Source organism: Rattus norvegicus, chromosome 4, assembly GCF_036323735.1.
Source record: "Rattus norvegicus strain BN/NHsdMcwi chromosome 4, GRCr8, whole genome shotgun sequence".
NCBI lineage: Eukaryota > Metazoa > Chordata > Mammalia > Rodentia > Muridae > Rattus > Rattus norvegicus.
This window is the reverse complement of record NC_086022.1, coordinates 141,282,699-141,291,692: the sequence shown is the minus strand read 5'-3', so window position 1 is coordinate 141,291,692 and position 8,994 is coordinate 141,282,699.

The window sequence follows — 8,994 nt, the reverse complement described above, 5'->3', positions numbered from 1 at the left end:
TTTTATTTGTCTTTTCTTGTTAAGATCTGAAATTTTCTTAGGCCTTTTCCTTTCACAGGAGGAAAGCTTGGGTGGATGGTTCTTGCCCTGAGTGTGGCCCTCCCTGTATCCCGATATTAAGCCTCCTCTTAATTTTTCACATCTTTCAGCATAAGCTTTGCTGACAGCATTAAATTTTCTAATATTCTTTATCTCTTCAGGATCTACAGTTTGAATTTCTCTTTTCCCCTACATATACCTTTTTCATTGTAGATCTGTATAAAAATGATTACTAATAATCTCATGACAGAGTCATATTAGGCTATCTTTAAATCTCATCTACCAAAGAAACTAGTCCATTACTTTTAAGTTTACCATCAGAAAAGTTATTAAGCACATTCTTTTATTCTTTGTAAAAATATCATAATATTTCTCATAGCTTTCTCTTCTGAAACCTCTTAAGCTGGTCCTCCATAGTCCACATAGCTCACAGCTTTTCTAGTCCAAAGCTCAAAAGCCTTGCACATCCCTCCCTCAAATCACTTGGTCAGGTCTGTCACAGAAATAGCCCACTCCCTGACACCAACTGTCTTAGGTAATCTTTGATTTCTGTGATAAAACTCCATGACCAGGGAAACTAATAAAGAACGAGTTTAAATTTCTGAAACTTATGGTTTCAGAGGTTAGAGCTCATGATGGTAGAGTAAGGGCATGATGACAGAAATAACTGAAAGCTCACAAGTATCCTGAGTCTTTTGAAAGCTGAACGCCTACCGCCATTGACACACCCCCTCCAACAAGTCCATACCTCCTTATCTTTACCAAACAGTTCCACAAATGAGGACCAAATATTCAAACACATGAACTGATGAGGGCCATTCTCATTCAAGCTACCACAAGAAAGCAACAAATACTAATCTAAACCATAAGTTCATGCCTCCTCATACAGAGGAAGGTACTCTCATCACGAAATAATAGGTATAGTCTCCTTTAAAATATTTATCTTAATATGTTTAACTTTTATTGTTATTATATAGAATAAATAGATTGATATACCACACATATATACATATATAATTATGTATATATTGTACAATGCATTAATGTGTAATGTATATATGTATAATTATATAGCACATAAGCAAATATATAAAATATATAAATATTATATAATTTATTGCATGTTTATGCACTACTTGTTTGCCTATTATCTACAGAGAACAGAAGAAGGTGACTTATCTCCCTGAAATTGGAGTAATAGATAGTTGTCAGACACCATTTGAGTGCTGGGAATCAAACTCAGGTTCTTTGCAAGAGCCACCAGTGCCAGGAGCCAAGCCCACTTATACACACTCTATTTCAGGAATGTTCTCAGGAATGTTTCGGGAATGTTCTTCTGGAAAGAACATTGAGAAGGTGATGACAGTAATGAGTTGGCCTTGGGCCCTGTGTGACCTTTCCACTTGCTTGCCATTATAAGCCACTGCCCTGAAATAAAGTTTGAGAGCTTGATCAGACAATGACTTGCTTTCCTTCTTTGTGCCTCCTGTCCCTCGTTCTTTCACCCCCTCCTCAGGTTTCCGCTGAACACCCGCGCAGGTTGGGGCACACCAGTACTCTTAACTACTGAGCCATCTCTTCAGACCCCTCCTTTAAAGCATTTTACAATTCACTCCATCTTAAATTATTTGGCTAACTTTTATGTTATCTCTGATGTATTTGTTGAACCTACTGAACTTTACTGTCTTCTATGATGTTAGAACTGAGAGAAACTTGGGTTACCTTATTTTGCTACAAAATTATACAAATGGAAACATCCTACAAGGTTAAAAGTTGGACTTAATAATACAGTCAGAATGTCAGGTGTTTGTTAACTCTCAGTCCTGGGATATTTCTCCTTTGTTCACTCTGACTTAGATGATGCCTTCTTTATATCAATATCTTAAAATTTTCATAAACTGCATTTATAACTCGAGACCATGCACAGCCGTTTTCTAACCTCCAATCTGAAAGTATGCTCACTAGGTGAGAGTACACGGTCCTGAAGGGAAGAAATTATATTCTCCCTCAACTCCGGTGACTAAATGGAAGACAGTCCTTTTTCTTTAAGGAGAAGGAGATAAAAGGCCCTCACTATTTGCTGGTGCTCTGACAGTCTCCTCACCTGCACTTTATTTGAAAACTATGGATCTCTAATTTTCTTCACATCTACCATATAATACCATATTATCAAGTTGTCAGCAATTACTCAGACACTCAGTGTAATATACGTAATATTGGATAAAGTTAGTGATTCTGAGCCATTTTTATATTAAACTTAACACAAAGGTATCATTAAAACACTTAAGCCCCCAAGACTTTGCTGGGGCAATTTCCTAGACCTTTGTTCCTGATTTCTACAAACTCAGTCCTTGGAAGAAGAAGCAAGCCAAATGTCTACCTGTCAAGTGACACAGTTGTAAGAAAATTCATTTCTCCGTTGATACTCCAGGGACAATGGAATTTCAGATTGAAGGCATTTGCATTCCATGGGGACACTTGTTATTTGTCCCTGTGCTAATTTTAAATCTCATTCTGGAAATGCAATGTGTAACTAAGAAGAATTGTGTTAAATGATTGCCGCACAATGAATAATCACTTGCAAAGGTTGATCATTTAATAAGCTAACTGGAAAATGTGAAAAATACAGTGTAATTTTTCTTTGATGATTCTGAATTACTTGAAGACTGTGCAATGCCTTGAAGTCATCACAGGAGACAGAACTTTGGAATTGAAAGGGTATGTGTTGGGTTATATCATTTATGGCAGACAACCAAGCTTTGCCAACTTATTACTCTCTAACTATAATTCATTGTGTGCTCTTGTCTACTAAGCTGAAAGTTCTAATGTGTTATTGATTAGAGATGTCTACCTTGGATAGAGAGAGATTGACAAGCTGGTACAGAAGTTACTTACTTTCCTTCACAGTTCCAGACCCATCCAATTTAAGGATGAGTATCTTAAAGTATGTATTTGCCAGAATAAACCTGTGATCAAGCTGACCTGGCAACTATTATCATTATCACAGCATTCGAGTTCTGAAATTATCAATAAAAGCATCCCGAAGATGGAAAAGCAAATGACTTTATTTTCTTAGATATCTAAAAACATTTGCAGCAAAAAGTAATTTAAGCAGAAAAATGTATTTGGAGAGTGGCATTCATTACCTAGAAAATTAGTGAAAGTTCACTGCCTAGTAAAAAGAATGTAAAGTCAGTTTTCCTGTGAGGCACCATGTAGCTTAAACTGTAATTATGGTTTCAGAATTCATTTTCAAATGCTCAACAAATATGTTTGAATGTCTTCACTGTACAAGATATTATATTAAAGAAGTGAGAAGAGTAATGAAGATATTTTAGGTAAATATTCCCTAACCTTCACTCAACAGACATTTATTGAGCATTTGCTGGAATCAGGCAATGTCTTGACCCATGGAAATTCAAAACCAACTAAAATCCCTCAATAATAAAGCTATAGGCTTGCTTGGCTATATGTAACATAGAACTAATGAATTAAGCACTTTGTTTTGTGACTTAGACTTATAGGAAGGTGGAAGAAACTAATGACAGGCCTCACATTCTAAAGAAAGTTAAAACTTAGTAAGAGAGAAACTTCGAAAATAAATTTTCAAAATAAGTTCTGAATGAAGTTCAGAAATGTCAGGCTTTAAATACTTTAAAAACGTTTTATTGAATTTAACACATACATAAATCAAAATTTTAAAAGTCAATGAATTATTATATAATGAATGGAATCATTACATCTATGAAACTTTCAATCTTGCCTAGAAATAGAATCTTATCAACACCACTGATCCCTTTTCCTCTCCCACTCAGTGCCCCTTACACCAGGTCAAGGTTAACTACAATGTTAATTTTCAATACCAGACTCATTTTTCTTTATCTTCTTTTCTTCTCTCATACAATACATTCTGACCATAGCCTCCACTCCTTCCACAACTCCTAATAACCTGATATATACCTTCCCTCTCCCCCAGATCCACTGTTGCTCTGTTCCCCTTGTTTCCCTTCAAAAGGGAGCAGAGCTCCCAGAGATTTCAACTGAACATGGCATAACAGGATGCAGTAAGACTAGGCACAAACCTCATATCAAGGCTGGATGAGGCAACCCAGTAAGAGGAAAACAGCCCTAGGAGCGAGAAAAAGAGTCAGAGACACCCCTGCTTCCACTGTTAGGAGCCCTCCAAACACCCCAAGATAAACAACTATGGCATATATGCAAGCACAGTATGTACTCAGAGGACCTAGCACAGACTCCTGCAGTCTCCATAATTGCCACTTGAGTCTCTGTGAGCCACTATGAGCTATTCTTAATTGGTTTTGTGGGCTGTGTTCTTCTGGTGTCCTCAACTCGTCTACCTCCTATAATCCTTCTCCTACTCTTCCACAGGTTCCTCAAGAACTGCCTAATATTTCAACATGGGTCTCTGCCAGATTCACTGTTTTAAGTTTTTAAGTTTCCTTTTAGACAGAATTGTATGTACTGGTCTTCTTATTATATGAAGTGCTGGCTTCTTTTACTCAACAGTACTTTGTCCATTACCTACACTATGAATACTTGTAGATTGTCTATTGTTTTTGTCATTTAATGTCACAATGTACATGTATACTGACTCAGTATTTCAGTGAGTCTGAAATAACATTTTCCATATTACTAAGGAAGTGGCATATCCACTCATATTTTGGGGGTATTTAAACATCATCTCTTATAAGGCTTTGACTCAGTTTTCAAGTCTTTCATTCAATTTTCTGTATTATAGTCTCATTTCCCTTAACTGTTTTTTGGTTGGCTTTTATTCAAAGTAAGAGCTTATCCTTGGAAAGCACACACATACAAAATACAAATCAATCAGGATAAAGACTCAAAAGACTTGTGCTATTCTTGCTATGTGAAAAGAGAGGTTGCATCAGGAAGAGTGGCTAGATATATGCTAGATATATATTTTTAAGTAGGTAAGTCAAAACCAAAATGAAAACATTAAGACATATTGGAGGCAGCATTTTTGAAGAAGTAGCTGCCTCCAAGAGAACCAAATCGATGATACAGAAGTCAGAAACTTTAAGTAGGGGCAAGTTGAGTTGAATTTTGGGCCTCAAAAGAAGGGTTACTAGTCAACTAGTGCTAAATCTCTGAGGGAGTGCAAGTCAACCTTTGTGAATATTCAAGATAGTTGCCTAGAAAACACATTGGCACTATTGTGAAGCAAATGAGGAATTAGACTGGTGCCTCCACATGCTAGATGAAGACCAGAAAGTTTTGGAGTCCTTTCCACCTGCAAGTTCCATTTTAGCACCTTGTAGGAGCTCCAATGTCACAAAATAAAATGGGTGTTAGAGCAGAGAGACCACAGCTTAGTTAGTGGCAAGAGAACCAAAAGGAAAAGCAAGTTCGTAGAAGAAGTATTCATTCAACAGGGGATAGCTGTTTAGCAGTTGCTAATATCTAAACTTTGATGGTGCCTGCTTTGTTCTCCTCTACATTAGTGCATTTCCTGCCACAAGCATCCTGGAAAATATGAACCACCCAGGAATTGGGATAACTCAGCAACCCAGTGGAAGAGTCCACAATAATCCAGCCTACCTCTATCTTAAGCTTAAAAGCCATAAGTTCATCTTTATTATGATTAAATCTCTGCTTTTCAAGGAGAGGCCTATGTCCCTCCAGTAATCTTAACTGCAAATGGTTCTGTACTACCTGTTCCAGGAAGTGACAACTGTGCCGTTGTCGAAGGATTGTTATGATTACCTGCTGTTATGACAACCTTGTTATGACCAATTTGCAAACATGTCTTGGTTTCAAGATGTGGCTATGACCAACTTGTTAGGCTTATGCTGAGTCTATAACCCCACCTGTTTGCCAGCTAAATTCCCCATTTGGAAACACCACCACCCTGAGTGTTTTCTCTCTCTCTCTCTCTCTCTCTCTCTCTCTCTCTCTCTCTCTCTCTCTCTCTCATTCCCAATTATAAAATCCCTAATCTTACCAATCTATATCCAATGCTGATCTCTTAAACCCCACCTTTAGGTGGGAGGCAATCTATCCCCATATATAAAAATAAATTTATTTAATTAATTGCTTGCTTTAATTAACTTGGCCATGATAATTTGGATCAGTGCTCTTTCTCCTCGCTCTTATGGGGTTAATACTGCTTAGCATGCACAATGCATTGTGCTCCATCCTTATCACTCCCTACCCTAAATCTGAAATATCATTTCCACTGAACATTTTGATGAGGAAACAGAGACCTGGGGTTAAGCAGCCTGTCCAAGGACATTCAGTCCAGAAGGATCAGATACAGCAGATAACTCAGATAAATTTCACTCACTTTTATCTTTATGCTCATATTCAAAAATAAAGGTGATTTACTGTTTTAAAGTGAGTATTAAAATATTTGGTAAATGAGAAATTTAACAACAGGTTTCCTGACTTAAGGGAATTTACAGTAGTCAATACTTTGTGGTCATATGAGTTCATCAATACATGTTTAATTACATCAACATATTTCATCCTTTACTGTCGGTGTAGTCTCTCTCAGCATTTACTTGGTATTTAGGAATCTTTGTCACTGCAGTGAGAATAACCACAGACTCTGTGGATGTAGATTGTGCTTCCAGACAGCTTTTCTTTTCTGCACTTGGCTGTTGCAGACAATAATCATCTTTGAGTGAGAATTTTTCTTTCCGTGCTCTAGAATCAAAACTTAAGCCCAGTCTGCTCCCAATGCATGGGCCAGGACTTTGTTCATTTCCCATGTGTGATAGGTTGGTCACAACTTACCTGAGTGTAGGCGTACTCATAGCTTTCCCCAACTCCCTTTTTTGCTTACCTGTGAGCACTGATTGATGGGTATATGGGAAAACTCATTTGCTCCTTTCTGGTTCCACTATAGGATAAGCGGAGGTAAAAATACCTTTTAGAAGTAAAGGTAAAAGATCTCTTTTAAAAGTCCCATTAGTGGGACTTTGAATCATGAACAATGAGAGGATTCAGCCAAGTCAATATTTGGATAGAGAAAGACATGTTTTTGAGCATACAGTAAGAGAACAGTAGGAGGGGTAATGTCAGAAGAACTATGTGCTCCAAGAATGTGAGGCTGTAGGTTTTATCTGGTAGTTACCTTCCTTTTGGAATAAGTTTTCTCATGACCTAATTCCTGACAACAGACATACCAGGAATGAACAATATTTGATTCTTGGCAGAGGCAGAATTTGTAGTTAATGGGCATAGTCACATGATTCCTCTACTTGTAGTATAACTAGAAAACAAATCTTGGGTTTTTTGTTTTTGTTTTTGTTTGTTCATTGTGGAAAGGATAGCTCAAAAATCTGGAAGCTTTTGAGAGACACTTCTTGCCTTGCAACTCTTGGCTCCTGGTGTCACATCTCTGAACCTGTTTCTACCATCACATTGTCTTGGACTCTCTCGCCTTCCTGCATCCTTATAAGGACCCATCAGACTACATTGAGCTCACCTGGACACCAACTCGAAATTTCCAATTTGGCACATTTGCAAGTCCCCTTCTGTCATGAAAGAGAGCATATTGATAAGTGAACATATATACTGTAATTCTCACCTCTCTTTCCTTTCATACAACTTCCATGGAAGAAATTCATCTTCCTACCCTGACTGTTTTTCCTATCCCATATTAATCCCTTTCACTATGCTCAGTGGTTGAGGGCTGCTTTATTTTGGAAATAGCCTGGCCTAGATTTGCTTTCTCAGCTCTGTTTATTCAGCTGTGCCACCCTAATCATGGGATATCAGCTCCCTGGTACATTTAAGTTGATTTATAGATGCGTCTCTTCTGGACTACCGGCATCATTACATAATATTATGAAAAGAAGTTTCTCCCAAGGCTTGACAAATAGTATTCTGTGGATATAGTTTATTATAGCCATTACCTTCAGTGTTTCTTTTGTTCTGCCCCAGCTTGGATTCCATAGGGCCATACTGACCTGAAAGATGGCTGAGTCTTCCCTTCCTAGCTTGAGGTAAATTCAACCATCTCCTATCAGCATCCTATGCTTCACCGTTCACTGAACATGAAAAGATGAATAAAGCATGATCTCTAGCCTCACTGCCCATTCTGCAGAGCAAGACAAGTAGAAGAGAAGAATAAAGTTTCATACGGTGTGGAGGCTTTATGCTATAAGTCCAGCACTCAGGAAGTAAAGACAGAAGATCTTAAACTTGAGGCCATCCTGGTCTTTGGAGTCAACTCAAGAATAGCCTGGACGATAGAGTATAATCCTGTCTCATGAAACAAAAGAAGAAAGGAAGAAAAATATAGGAGGAGGATAGATGAAGGAAAAAAGAAAGAAATTCAAAATAATATAGGGAATATCTTTCTTCCTTGAAAAATATCAGAAAAGATTTCCAGCTAAAAGCCTATTAATCTGAGTGAGGTAGAAAGTAACTTTTTGGGAAAGGGGTTAAATAATAAGCATTTTGTAGTCTCTGTATTCATCGATTATATCCAATTTCTGTCATCAGCAAGATTTCAGCATCAGTGTTTCAAAATAATCTATGTCTCACCAATGTTTTTTTTTCAACTCAAGTCTAACAAGGAGAAGGGTTGTGAATGGAAAGAGTAAATTTCAGGATGCTCTGCTTTGCCTGTGGCAGTGTCTTATTTTTGGTTTTGTTGCTATGAAGAGATACCGTGACCACAGCAAGTCTTATAAAGGGAAACCTTTCATTGGGGGTGGGTTATAGTTTCAGGGGTTTAGTCATGGTTAAAAAAAAAAAAAACCATGGCAGCCTGCAGGCACACATGTTTAGAGAAGGAGCTAAGAGTTCTACATCTGGATCCACAAGAATCAGGAGACTGTGTGACACAAATGTGTCTCAATTTGAGCATGTGAGACTTCAAAGCCTGCCCTCACAATGACCTACTTTCTCTGTCAAGTCCATACCTACTCCAACAAGGCCACCCCTCCAAATAGTGTCCGTTTC